This window comes from Haemaphysalis longicornis, unplaced genomic scaffold (genome assembly GCF_048455015.1).
Source record: "Haemaphysalis longicornis isolate Haplotype H1 unplaced genomic scaffold, Haemaphysalis longicornis Haplotype H1 scaffold_3, whole genome shotgun sequence".
NCBI lineage: Eukaryota > Metazoa > Arthropoda > Arachnida > Ixodida > Ixodidae > Haemaphysalis > Haemaphysalis longicornis.
Window position 1 is genome coordinate 162,262,632 of NW_027526335.1, and position 15,450 is coordinate 162,278,081.

Here is a 15,450-nt window from a genome sequence, read left to right on the forward strand (position 1 = left end):
CTCGTTCCTCGTTCCTTGCCAGTTTTGAAACGAGTTCCCGTTACAAGTTCCTTTATTGCGAAAGGAACGCGTTCCAGTTCCACTTCTAAAATTGGCACGTTTCGTTACATTAACGTTACAATTAGGTTTTTAAATTAAAATATAGTGTAGGATAATCCTGGGTCGAAATTAAGTGAGACATTTAAAACTCACATCGAACTACTTATATTATACGAATATTAACACCACCGGCAGCAGATTATCTGGAGCTAAAGATAATCAAAAGAAACGCTCCTAGGTGAATTTTTTCATCGAGCACTGGACAAACTCCAGACGGCTCGAGGACATTTCGGTGCAGGATATTTGGGTGCGGAAATTTCGGTGTACGGACATATCAGTGTACGGACATATCGGTGTACGGGCGTTTCGGTGCACGCACATTTCGGTGTACGGACATTTCGGTGTACGGACATTTCGGCGACCAAATTATCCGGTGCTTGCCTGTTTGCGACAGCCGTTATATTATTTCCGCTTAACGTGGGTTATGGACAACAATATGGAGCAGTGAATTTATTTTTTTGATTTATGCCATGTTCGATCTTTGCCAGGTACTTTTAGAAATTCTACATTTATATATTTTAATTTAATACCTCTTCCTGGGGACACCTGTTATGCAGCCGATTGAATTCTTTAGCACACGTTTTTTCTTCCATTTATGACAGGTTGTTAATTTATATTCGCTTTTCTTTAGCTAAGACAATTACCCGTGTTTACGATGGTCTACCGCCTCCTTAGTATTTTTTTAAATTACACACTCTCAAATTACATAAATTACATGCAAACTCTCAATATCCAAAAAGTAACAAACATTAGCTAGCCCCCCAGAATGAAGAAAACCTTATGAAGAGTGTTACGTAGGCTGGGCTGCCTTGCTAAAATGAATTCGCGAACACTGGTCTAGGATATTGTCGGGGACGAAAAACGGGCTTTTTGGAAAACAGTCGCAAGTTCTAATGTCCTAAATGCTGAATAAGCGCGTTCCGGTTGTGCATACAAATTCCACCCATTGTGTTCGGCACAACCAACCTTCGTTTAATGTTTACAAGCCTACATTTACCACATTTTAATTCTTTGTTCTAGTGCCTCCTCCCCCCCCCCCCCTCCCACCTCCCGCCTGTACGCTCGAATCTAGACCAGATTTCTTTTTCAGCCGTATTATTTTCGGTTTCCCCTTGAAAATCCTACTGGCGTGGTGGAGTTCAAGGTCTCCGAACTCCGAAGCGTCACCGCAGTGATTTTTTTATTTTTTATTTTGAACATACTGCTAGCCTCTTAGTGGAGGCTTTTGCAGGAATTGGGCGATACATTCAGAACAATGAGATAGCACACTTCGCGTTTAAAACAGAAAGAAAGCTTTACCTTCACCATGGGCGCACGAAACCTCTATAATGTGACACAAAAAGCCACCCAAAAAGCCGCTGAGAACACAATGGCCACTATCGTTTGCTGGCTACGCCCTTCCGCGCGTCGCGATCATATCGACGGCGCCACCACTCCAGGAATCGCTCTTTCTGCGCCTTCAGTCGCCCCCTTGGGAATTAACTCATCAAGTCGCGCATATCATGGACACCCCAGATATACATCGCTTCTTCCCATTATAAGGAGAAAAAAAATGAATAGGCTAGTGTGATGAGAGCGGCAACAGTCGTCTTCAAGTTTTCGAAGTCCAGTCGACGCAATGGTGAAGCACAATAGACACCCCTCTCTCTCTACTTAGGGGGATGATTTCCGGTGGGGCTCAGCTTTCCCCTCCCCTAAGTAACGCCACCGTAAGTGCGATCGTTGGTTTGTTAGTTTTAAGCAGAACTGACACCGAATGCAACGAAGGTGAGATTGATTGAGAGAATAATTAAAACGAAATGCACACGCGCCTAATCGACCTCGTTTTCCTGTTGTTTTTTCACGGACGTTTTGCTGGGGGGGGGGGGGGGGGGGGGGAAACAGCAGCGTCTTGCACCGTTGGGTTAAGTGAAAGGAAAGCGCTTTGGTAACACTTAAAGTATTAGGGTTGTTCACACGAATGTTAAAATAACAAAAAATGGTTGAACGGATCCAAATTAACCACGTTAATTTTTACCATCTGCTACAGAAATTGGGTTTCACGTGGCAATGCTCCGCCAGGGTTTAGCGTTTGTTTCCACGAATGGCGGCGCAAGCACAAGTCTCGAACGTAAAATCATATCAAGTCATGAAATTACAATATTAAAGCTAAAATGTTCAAAGAATGCCTGGGACATCCCCTCACACAAAATGTCTGGGCCAAGACGTCGTGCATTAAAATGTCCGTGCATAGAAATGTCCACACCGAAACGTCCTGGACCGAAATGTCCGACACCGAAATGTCCGGATCCCGTTTAGCAGTCCGTCCGTTTCGTTGGCTACGTTGTTACCGGGTTCACCGGGACCAGTCTGCTCCTGAGCGCGCGGATGGGCGAATAAGAAGGGTGCGGAGGCGGCACAGACATGGCGAAGGCAGGCCCGCGGAACTAATCCCCCTACCGCGACGAATGCCCAAGTGCCCAGCCGGGTCCCGGTCAACCCAGTAACAACGCATGCGACAGAACGGACGGACTGCTAAAACTCTCTATTCTTTCCCCGCCAGGGAACAATTCTATCGGCCAGACGCGCATTCTGGCCTTCCCAGACAAACGATGAAGGGTGAAAAGCATTCTCGCGGCTAAGCTATTCACCCGTGGAACGCCGCGTAAGCAACTAGCATGAAAGCAAGCACAAGCTGCGGCCCGCTGCGTGGTTATTCTTCTGCCTTTGACCTTCGAGGAAGCACGTACGGCTGAAGGGCAGGCAAACTGACCATCTTATAGGAAGAGAAACGCAGTAGCGCTTTGTAGATTTTTGTACTCGAGCCTTGGCACCAAAACCAGCCAAATCCTAGCGATGTAACGGCAGGAACGCCGTTACTGCCGTTCCTTCGGAAACGTAACGAGTTACCGTTACAGTTCCACCGACCCTTAATGGAACGGTGGCGTTCCTCCGTTCCTCCAAAAAGGAACTAGTTCCAGGAACGCCGTTCCTTGTAACGCCGTTCCGTACAACACTGGTATCAGGCCCTATCTGCGACTTTCTAAACTGCATTACTGGTATTCTTTGAAGCCGGTAAACGTTCTTATCCATTGTAGTATTTTGCTTGCATGTAGACAATAAATACTGATTTTTCATTTGTTCACCCTGCGAGTCTTTACGGCAGCCTTCGCTGTATATTTTTGATATTCCACTAACAAATTTGTCATACCCCGTATGTTTGATTTTTTAAGCAATTTCCGTTGTTATTATTACTGTGGAGGCCACCCCCCTATGTAATGCCCTGTTGAGCATTCTCAGTACATCAATAAATAAAAAAAAGAAGTGAAATAATTATACCGTACTTTCACGGACACCCATTTAAAAGCAAGGCAGTCAAACACACGTTTACAAGAATATGCGGTCTGTCGTCCGTCAGCTGCGATTTCGTAACGTAGACAGGAACACAAAGGCACAATGTTCTCGAAAAATGAACTTAGTTCCGAGAAGTTCCGGTTCATTATAGCTAATCACTGGGCACTATTATGGGATACACAGTTTGAAGATCACGGAAAGAAGGTGGGGCACGGGCCAGGTTGTATTATGTCAATATTGGAATATTATAGCCCTTTACGGCCCAGCCCACACAAACGTGTGTGTCAACAAATTCGTCTACTAAGTGGCACCTGTTTCGGTTTCGGATTCACAGCCCTGGGTAGTCGCTGCGAACCCTTCCGAGACTTTATTGGTTTCGGTAGTTCACTATTTTCGCCACAAGATGGCGAGAAATCGCACATTGAAAACGGCGCCCCAGCCGGCACGGTCACGCTACCCGCCCTCAAGATGAAAACTGATAGTTCTTCTTGCTATTCTCGTATTTTCTGAATAACAATCGTAAGGGTTATTTCCCTTTGATATGATCTACTCGAGATTGTTCCCTGATCCAGGAAGCTCCTTTCCTGCTCTAAGTTTTACTCATATCATTATTCGTTCCAAGGCCCTTTCGGCTGACCTAAGTTTCCTTTAGGTGGTGTATCAAGGTGCCAATTTTGGCTTCATATGTGATCACCAGCAGCAGGCATTGGTTTTTTATACTTCTTTTGAGGGAGACATTTAGCTTACTTTTAATTATTTGGTAGTTTTTTCGAGTGCACCAAAGCGCATACTTACACTGAGCTTTATTTTAACCAGGTGGCGAGTACGCTGACAACTATTACGAGGTAGTTATATTGTTATACTTGTCCAAGTGCGTCGTTTCCTAAGCCTAAGAGTGCGCTTGGGAGATGCTTATTACCATTACATTAGATTTCTTCAAATTTTTTATTAGCCGGACGGCCCCGACTTTTGATTGTAATTAAAATCAATGCTCTCCTTTTCCAATTGTTACTTCGGATTTTGCGGTCGTTCTTTTATCAGAATTTAAATGTCGGCGTTGATAGTTTGTGACGCGGGCATATCAGCCCTTCGAAGCTTCCAGTGCGTGGGCACTCCCTAAGTGTGTATGTGTTAAGAATGAAGCAACAATCGTAACATTCACTTCACCGATGCCAACGTGAGATCAAAACCTTCTGCCCGTTTTGGATTTGTATGTTTTATTTCAAATATATATAAATAAACCTTTGGTGCATCTAAAATAGGGCACGTACACCAGTGCTGCACGCAAAGATCAAAGAACTGCGGTGTCTTCGCTTCTACAGGGTGAAAAACGGTACATTGACTTCTACCTTAGTGCGACTTTTAAACACAAAAATAGACCTAAATGTTCGTGTACATATAATTTTGTTTGTAGTAGAGCATGCTATATGTGCGTGTACAAGTGGTATGCGTAGGGAATGGAAATGTGACCAATGTTTTACCTCCATAGCTGGTAAGATACTTTTTAAGGGAGATGCCATTGGAAGTTTATAGAATGCACTTATTCATTGTTTATATTTTATATAACATTGGTGACGCACTCAACTCCTACTCCTGGCATTCGGGTTCATTCCCCGCATGAACTCAAATTCGTTTTTCTTCACTCTTCGCAGCAGTGGCCATTTTATTTCCGACAACCACCACAAAAATATTTGCAAAATGAGGCACAAATTTTCAGCCTAATGGTAAATGTGAAGATGAAATTATTACCAGCATTATAAAATTTTGTAAGGATGATGGCTGACATATATAACATTGATTTTCATTTTTTAATTTTCAGTATTATGAACAGTTTCGTGACGATACAATCAACAGGGCGACAATAATCATACAGATAAGACGGTCGATAAGGAGGGCTGAATATCCTGAAGGACGAATTGAGCGTGCCGACAATTAATCAACTATTGGTATTAGCAAACTAACTCCCTCAGGTCATCCATTAACTAGGGCTTCGTGGTGGATACTCATTGTCTCTTTTCAATTTTTGTTGCTCCAAAATTAATTTGACACAGATCCTGCTTTCTTGATTTTATAGCACTGAGACTCAAGTCTCCTTATGTGCAATAAAGTTTGTTCATAAATGCTTTGGTCGTAAGGCTGGGCACTTATTGTATGTTGAAACTTTATCATCATCGCGGTACCGATGAGATTATCATCATCGGTGCCTTTCGACTCGCGGGAGCAGCTAAGGCTTCAGCTGCTTCGTCTTTATCGTCGTCGTTTCTTTGGCCCGTCTTTTTGCGCCGTGTTGAATTTCAGTATGCACCAACTAGACCAAACCACCGTTCTAACGCAGTTCATTACAGGTACTACGGGCCCTTTTCTTCAATAAAGTTCTTAAAAACCCCACCACATCTTCCAGCCTTCTTGCTGCTGCCTTCTGGAAGGCGCGTCTCTTGTCCTACTCCATCAAGCATGCGTACGTCCTACCAACGCTCGGCCTCCTGGTAAGCCCTTTTCCACCGTTACGTCCGCGAGCAGTGCAGCTGTGCCGCTACCTGCGGTGTGACGCCTGGAGGCAAATCCGTCTTCTGAAGGACCACCTTCTTACTGCGTGTGTTCTGGAGTGTCCCCGTTGGCGGCACTATCACTGGTTCCAGCAGGAAATTCAAACAGCATCGCAAGTTTCCGAGTTCCTCTGGCGGAGCATTCTATCAAGATTGCCCAAGCCGTCGACACCACCTCCTCCGGGAAACACCGTGACTTTTCTGGAAGATCCCGCCGTGCATGCAAGTGTGGAAAAGCTGTTGAAGTTGGTACCCAAGTTTTGCGTACACCCCAAAATGGATGAGACAGAAATTCTGGGCTTGTCAGGGCCACAGCTTCAAGCGCTGATTAGGAGAGTGTGGACAGATGCATTCTGGAGGCGGTCGATGCCTTGCCTGGAAAGTGTGAGGGAACTCCGCTCATAAAGACTTCGAGCGTCGTCAATGCACTCCAGGCCGCTGACCTCAAACTCGTCCAGTCCGACAAAGAGGGTGGCTTCGTTGTTATTCCCTCGTGGTTGTACAACGAGGGAAATTTTTGCAGGTCCAGGAAAATTTTTGCCCTGCTCAAATCGACCCCAGAAGAGCCAGAAGGGAGGCTCTCAAGGCGCTTCAGTGCGAAGTGCTGAGAAACCTTGCAAGCTCGATAAAGAAGGCTGATGGGCTCAGCCTACAGGCATTCTTCACGGCCAAGACGCACGATGAAGGCACGCTATTCCGCGTCATCGTGTCCGAAAGGGGCTCTTGGCAACGCGTTCTGGGCAAGTTCTTGCAGAAGGCACTTTCCCAGCTTAAAATCGACGACCCTTTCCCTATCAAGAGCCCTACGGAAGTATCTGACTACCTCCAACGGCCGTGCCCCGCTGATGTTCATGGGTTCTGTCTGGACATTAAGGACCTCTACTATTCCTTGCCGCATTCTGAGCTCGTGGAGGTCGTTTCTGAGGTAATAGACCACTACGGATCCGTCCGCTTCCAGAATACCAGTGGTGTAGACGCCAACACCTTTTTGGACCTTGTGGGGATCGCGAATTTCACGCGAACCCCTTTCTGGGTAGCTTCCCATCGCGGCCGGCGTGCACAACGCACCTCGCTCACGTGACGAGAACCATACGGGAGGGCGACAGCGACCGGACGGTTTGTTGTCGCCCTGGTGGAGGCGTTGACCCTTTTCCTCTCTGTCTTACCCGAGAACCAGTTCTTCCTCGATACTAGCGCCACCAAAAGGCGAGGTCTGGTGGGTTGTCGGATGACGTGAGGAGGGCTCTTGTCTTGGGTATCCGGTAGCGCGCGGGCGTTTTGGCGCGCTGGTCCTGACCTGGGGAACGCGTCACAAAGGACGCGTCCAGACGAGCTGGGAGACTCCAATCGCGCTCGCACGCGCAGCCCTCCGCTGCTCCGGTATGCCATCGGCGAGTCGAACTATCTCGATCTCTAGCGTTGTTTAATGCCTCGCTCCCAGTGTTACCGTTATGGCCTACGATTAGTCTGTATGCAGTATATTTGATTTGCACTTTCCAATAAATGCTGTCATTGATGTTTTGCCCTCGCCGTCTCCTGCCTTTGTTTGTCTCCGCAAACAACGGACCCGTCCGCAGCCGGCGCTCGCAAGGCATGTTTGCTGAGCGCGGATGGCTGCGGGGTTGGAAATCACTAGTGTGTGAAATCTAGAACCGCGCAACCTGTTAGGCCTCGACCTGCGCTCTTCTCGTGTGGAGTTCAACAGCTATTTCTTCGTTCAGAGGAAAAGTGTATGAATAGGGTCGTGCTTGGCACCTATGCTTCGCGACCTCCTGCTGGCGCGACACGGCCGGCAACTGGACGTTATGCTTCGTGCCTCCAAAACCGTGCGTGTTTTTCGCTACGTGGATGATTTCTTGGTGCTTTTCGAGTGCGTGATTGGTGACGTGGACGAGCATGTGCAGCGCATCAAGGACATTTTCGAGACCACCCTAGCTGGTCTCACGCTTACAAGGGAACTTCCTTCAGACAATGAACTGCGGTTTTTGAAACTCCTCTTGCATTTCAGGCCAAGCAATGTTTGTTGGGGGTATGCGCCCCGTTCCAGGAAAAAATTCCCGCGCCTTCCCGCGAGGGGAACACGAGTAAATGCAGAGCATTGGGGGTCGTTAACGCCGCGCAAAAAGTCGCGTTAGGGTGGGTAGTTGGATCGTAGTTGCGTTGGTGTTGGTTTGGGGTAGAGAGAGGAGAGTAAAGTCGCGTTAGGGTGGAGCGAGCGTAACCAAGGAAGGAAGGAGCAACGCAGTGACTGAAGCATGAGCGACCGCTAGCCGCTTTATATTTGCAGCGCGCGCAGTAGAGGGAGAGCAGTACGGGGGGGAGACCGCGCATGCGCAAGCAGCGCGCGCCCTTCCACACCCCACCGTGCTATCACGCACCTGTTACACCGGGACCGCGACGGAGCGAACGGGCTTACTACGGCGCATGCGCGCGCCAGCTGCTGTTGAGAGAGAGGAGGGAATGAGGAAAGGCGCACCTGCTGCGGACGCGGAGCTGTGGACGCCGTCCTAAGCAGGAAGAGGCGACGCTAAGAAATGCTCTGCATTTAAAAACCTTCTTCCGTTCTCGTCCGCCCATTCCAAAATCGTGAAACGGAGCATTGCCTTAGCTGCAATAAGGGGCTCCCTTAAGACATCTTTCCCGCATGAAGTAGAGGCCAGTTTTGATTCGCAGGTTGTGAGGCTCTTGTCGGCATGCTTCCCACCGGCCTTGCTACGTGACTTAGCTGATGTGTTGCTAGGGCAATTTAACAAACGCCGCGAAGCTGGATTGTTGAAGGACAGGCCGGCGAAAATCGCTGTTGTTCCCTATGTGCATGGAGTTTCACACATGTTAAAAATGGTAGCGGGTCGCGCTGGTGTAGGAGTAATGTTTTACGCACCACACAAACTGGGTGGCCTTTGTAGGCGAGTGGAAAAAAATAAGCCAAGGGGCACCTTTTGCGAAATAGGCCACACAAAACCGTTTGTAGAATGCAGGTGCTGCGTTTTGTATAAATTTCCCTTGTCTTGCCGGAAGACCTATGTCGGTCAGACCGGGCAGTCTCTGAACGATCGTCTCCGCGAGCATGCAAACACACTAAAAACGGGTACTGGCAGCAATTGTGCCACAAATTGTCACGACCACGTCTGCTCGCCCAGATTCCACGATACCTGTGTTGGAAGAACGTGTAAGGGTCAGCGTGAGCGTGAGATCTATAAAGGCTACCTCATTCACAAAGCAGGCGGCGATTGTGTGAGTAAGCCGTTCATTGTATTAGTAAATAAGGAAATCCGCTACCTGGATTCATAAAAAGCTTGGCTGTTCACAATTTCTTCTTTGCCTCGCGCCTCTGGCCACGTCTCATATCAGCGTTGCTACCATTTAATCAATGCACGTCCATCAATCTTGTATTTTGTGTGCAATGTTCGATGCACTTCTTTTTTTTCGCGCTTTTTTGCGTGCTTCCTTCTTTTTTATCGTGTTCCTTCTGGCCTTCTTTTATGGGTATATTTCGCAAGCCCCGCAATAAATCAACCAGTTGTTAGTCAGCGCCTTGTGTCGTCGTTTCCTTATCACGTCCTTTTGCGCAATTTCGAATTTCATCCAATCACCATCTTTGTAAATAAAAGCATCATCACCGGGACGTCTCGGCCCTTGGTCTTTCCTCTTATTTAATGTTACTTTCTAGGTCACCCGGGGAAATTCTGTACACGAACAAGATAATAAAGAATTTTTAGATTGGAAGTCGGGCGTCCCCAAAACGCGAGTCTTGATTTCACATTCGGTTTGGGATAAGGAGTCTGACGGAGGTGAGGTTTCTTGTAAGATAGTTTGTTCCTCGGGGTCATTCAAACAGCATGCGTCGCAGAAAAGTTTAGTCAGTGTAAAAAATTCACTGGAATTTATTGAGGAATGCAACTTCTTGACGATCTGGTACTGGTCGTTGGTTTCAGAACTTTTGTCTTTGAATCAGTAGTATACGTGCATCATAGCATGGCTAATGTCATCTCCATAGTCAATGTTTGCTGCACATTCTTCGCCTAGGTGGTCATTGTCGATGTCACTCGATGAGCACTTCAATTTCCTCATTCAACAGCCTTAGTTCAATTTCATTGTACGTTTTCTTTTTGCCAAGTTATTAATAGCGTTGGTTTCTGAAGACTCCCAGGAATTGCTCAAATTTAATAGCGATGCGACGCCTGTGGTGAATAGGCAGAGTCGTGCGTTGTGATGATAACAACCTGTCTCATGTCTTAGTGATTATAAAAATTTCTGCCCTACCTGATGTTTCAGTGCACCGAACTTAAGCGCCGGCTCCATTGGTTTCACGGAACCGCCGTCTCTTGTAACCAAGCCAGCGAAGAGGATAGCGAACCGAAATGAGACAAAAAAAGCAGGAAAGGGAAGGTGGAAAGTATGGCGAAATTGTGAGTAGGAGGGCCGTATGCCGAGACGGCGCCAGACATTCTCTGCAGCGGTGACAGGTTATGAGATAACCGGAAGTACGAAGAGGCCACCAACAGTAAAGCGCACAGGAAAGCGAAGGGTTAAAAAATTGGGATGGCGCGAGATATGCTCCCCCACGGCGACGGGCTGCGTGCGAGACAGTGCCGGAATATACCGCGCGCCTTCGTACTTTCGCCGATGCGGGTACCACTTAGTCAGACGCAATAGGTATGCCCATCACCCAGAATTCGGCAGGTTGCCCAGCGCAAAAAAAATTTGCATTAGGGAGTATCTTATTTATTTGCTAATTTTCTGTCAGTTTAATATACTCCCAGATCTTTACATGGCATTCTTTTGTAAATAAGGGTCATGTTATATTGTCTGTATTTTTCAGGTGCAGAGCACACGGTTTAACCCCGTAAACAACGGTAGGAAGACAACAGCGACAGTATTTTGCCATCTATGCAAGAAACACCTTTGTTCCGGCAATTTCTATATCCTCTTGTTTTAAAGGAGCCATGAAGAGAAAATGCAAGTTGGTTTTATTCGAAAGATTTCGTGTTTTATAGTGCCCCCAGCGCTTGTCCGGATACAAACAGTGCTTTATTCACTGAGAAATTAAACAATTTAGGTTAAAATTTTGATTTTCCCGCTCAATCGTGCGTTTTCGTGGCCCCAAGTGACATCACGGGAACCGACCGCTCTACAGCCTAGAGTACCTTCATTCACGCATCCGCCGTACAGGGTAGAGACACGTAACGCTGGCGCCGCCATGTTCGGTTGCTCGCTCGCCGCCGAAGCAAGTCATTGTGTCAAAACCCGCGCTAAAATTATCGCCGCAACGCGGTTTACTGAAGAAGTTTGAATCGTATTGTCTGTTTCGCGTTGCTAGGTCTCGTGGGAAACGAAAATAATAACGCGTTGAGCCCGTTGGCCCAATTGCGGCGGCACGGGACCGTTCAAAGGTTGTCTCCACCCTGTAGCGGTGTTGGTTTGTTCCCGCGTTTCTTTACGTTCCGTAACCTACATGGCGCCACCATACCGTGGCAAGCGTTTGGTTTGTTTTTGCCCGCATTTAAACCTGGCTTGTTTTTGTTATGGGAGAAAATATTCGTTCCCTGAAACAGTGCTCGCTCGACAAATGGGGTCACGTAAGACACCGTTGCTTGCGTCAATCGGCCAGTGTCGTCTGAGACAACCCCAAGCCCCATAGTGCTGTGCAGCTAAACCAAAGCATGCTGTGCGCAGTACGAACAGCAGAACGCATCAGTACTTCTATGTTTACATGTGCTTTCGTAACTTCCACTGTTTGTTCCATCATTCCTATTGCTTTGTAAAGAATGTGCCCTAAATTTAAGCGCAAATCGCTCGTTCGTCTAGTTTGTAAGCTCTACCTAATTTGCGTCTGCTTCTGCCAGCCTCCGCCAATCGCAGAGCTTAGCCCATGTGACATCACAGGTTCTGTTGCGGGAAATGAGCTGGTGGGTCGCATGACCATTCCCGTTTTTCCTAATTATGTAGCTTATTTGAGCGAAGTTTACGTTAAAAGTGGTGTCAGTATGATTCTAACGAGACAATCTTTTGAATTAACCAAACTTGTGTTTTCTCTTCATGGCTCCTTTAAACATGCGCTGCATCGATCAATACCAAGATTGTGCCCAATGATAACGCCAGATTAGGCACTCTCCACAAACAACATGATCCTACAAGCCAACGGTTACTCGTCAGTCCTAAAGTTATGGTTCCTCCACTCCTTTTCCGCATCATCTGCTAAAGCTGTGGCGGGTACAACCGTCAGATTGAATGCACCTTCCGCGGTAGCGAAAGAAGACGCGGTATTGCCAAAGAAGAACCAGCCACCGCTGCCGCCCACGGAAACATACCAACATTGAGCGGCTTCAATTGATTCCTCATACACCTTTCAAATACCAAAAAGCCTCTGAAGTAGACAACTGCGGTGGTGCAGAAAACGTCAATGCATAGATGAAACGCATCGAAGAGCCAGTCGTGAACAACGAGGCACAGGCGTAGTGGCAATGCATCTGGCTATGGAGAACAGACAAGCAAAATTAAATCCGCTGAGATGGCAGCGCTACCACCTGCACTTGATACCACTTTCCAAATTCAAATTCAGCCGATTCTTATTCATGCCATTGCTTTAATATTAGGACACACTGACTGCAATTCCGGAGTTGTAACGCTTGATATGTCGCTTACGGCAGCCTTATAGCTCTCTTCGATACAGGGCATGCTAGGCGATTATTTCCTGTTGATCGCCTAACTCGTTTCCAAAACGCCAACCCTGATATAATCCAAATTTCATTTACCAAGCCTTGTTTAAGACAAGCATCACCAGATGTGTAATTGTAGCTGATCCAGCCACAGTACCACACTATTTTCAATTGGGTGGGGAGCGAACCGGGCGACATTCCCAAAGCCAAAAGTAATAGGGAAAGGGATCGCAATGTTCTGCCATTAGTCTGCACAACCCCCCCAAGGACGGTAAGCTCCTGTATAATGTTAGTACGGTCGTTGGAATAAAACCGCAACTGCTGGAGTAATTTACCTGCCACAGCCTGAGCATATCGCCAAATTTTTTACACTCCTGAGGTCAGGTAAGATTAGGGCCAGGCATTCAGTGACCGCCGAATGTGACGGTACAACATTCTGCTTTTATAAAGAAGCGGCACAACGTGCGGATTCTTAGCAACGCTTCACTATTGTGTTTACAAAATATTTACATGAAGGCCTATCTGCCTCATTTCAGGGGCCCCCTTCCACAAAAAATACCATTCCGACATCCTCAGTCAACACTGCAGGAGTAACTTCCGCCTCTACCCCCTCTGGCACCTCATCCTGCCCTCCCCATTGAATTGATCTTTCGAAGGTGACTCATCAACATGTACTTCTAAATTTCCATGTCCATAGGACTCTCACCAAAAGTGGAAGCTGCCAAGATGCCTTTACAGAAAAAGTGGTCGCCCCTCTCGACCCCAACGCACCGTCAATCTCCCTGCACTGGACATTGTAGGTCTGTGTTACCGCTGTACAGACATTCACGCTCAAATCGTCCCAAACTAACCACTCTGACCCCGCACATGCACACGCGACCGCATCTTACGTAAGAGACGGGAAGCTCACTCAAGGGCAAGTCGTTATTCAATTTAAAACGAACTAGGAATGCAAGAGAGCCCGTAGGTAAATAGGTACCCTTCAAAATAAAGTATATAATGATAATAGAATTAGGGCAAGTTCACTGAACCAGAGCGTCAAACCACTGCAAGCCCTTAAGACATCATCCCTCAGTCCTAGAGAAGGCATACGTATTGGCCGCCCATCATTGCCCTCTGATCGTCCTCCTCACAGATGAACACAACTGAATGGCCGTAGGTCCTCGGACAGTGGTCTGCCCAACTCGCAGGTGAAAACACTGTGCCCTTTGTTTTTACTGCTTCAGAAAACCTTCATTATTGGAAAACTTTGTTTTATTGCTATTGCCTGCTGACCATCTCCCGTCAGGCTCACCAGATCTTTCTGATTACCCGCGCCAGGGCTGCAGCCAAGGCCTAAGGGTACTTGGACTGAGGTGAATCCACTCCACCGAATGGCGGCTCAACCACCACTGTTTGCTCTTATAAACGTTTATTCTCCATCCGATTCTACTATTAACGCTAAGCCCGCTTCTCCCACTCCAACGGAATGACCCAAAGGTCATTCCGTTGGAGTGGTAGTAGCCTTGCCTTTGTCACTGCCTTGCTTTTAGAATCGTTATAACCACTGCTGTAATAAAGAGAAAGCAGTGATGGTGTTCCCGTCGGACCATCATGAGGCAAATCGGTGCTGCATGCTTTTGTTCACAAGCAAAGATCATCGCCACTTTCCCATCACAATGACTTTATCTCATTTCTCTTTCTCTACGATTCACCGGTCTCATTATCATCCGGGGACCCTTAAGGCTCACACTACTGTTTGACACTATTCCTTTACAAACCGTCGAGCCCGGATGCCGGGCGAAGAATTGGGTATAGACCCAAGCAACTAGGAAATAAATATAGTGTTCCCACCCCCGTAGACCTTGGATACGCTCAAAGTGATCCTACGCTGCACCTAACAAGGGCTATGCCAGGGTTCGTGATGACGTGGCACAGTTTGGGCAGCAGCTTGGCTAGTGACCGTAAACCCATCATGCTGTAATTTAATAGAAACAAACTCCAGATTACACGTGCGTAACTTCAGACGGACTTGACTTCATAACACTCGCCATTCGCCTTGTCATCTCAGCCAAGGCATTAGGAAATTTTCGCCTGCCTAACCCGAACACCGTTGCTCGGCTTGAAGAATTACCTAGAACGAATACTCAGATAGTCGTATTCACACAGGCGTTAGCGTCTCAGCAAGGTGGACTGGCTAGCCAAACAATGGCGTGCATAAGACGAACGCCATCACCTCAAGAACACAAAACGTCATACCCTTGTATTACGGAATTGTCACATTACATTACAAACTGATAATTAGTAAAATTCCTTCGCGGATTTCAATCGTGAATTACATTTTTCTCGTTTTGGTCCGTCGTCTGTGCCCTGAACGGCAGCGCCTATGAGCATATCCCAACCCCGGATGAGACTCCTTTTCAAATGAACTGCATCGATTCATGATTTAATCCGTCTCGCCATGTCGTATTCTGCCACCCTTCCACGTCCAACGATCATCCGCAGCGATCATCCCACTCCGCCCTTGATTTTCTGTCGCATCAGGTGACCTGCCAGTAGCCATTTCTTAAGCGAGACCAAATCCGCTCACTAAAATTATCAATTTATTGACAGGATCTCATAACCTTCCTCTACACGGCCTCAATTACATTCTACAATTGCCAACAATCAGTAGGATTTCGGTAAAATGCGTTACCCATTTAGGGTAACAATCATTTATCGCATATCCTATCCCGGTAAAGATCTGATTTATCCTCAGATCATTCCCACCAAAGCTCTAACGCCTGTAATTGGAAAGTTTATCAAGCGTCTGTTTAACAAACGGCTAGTCCACC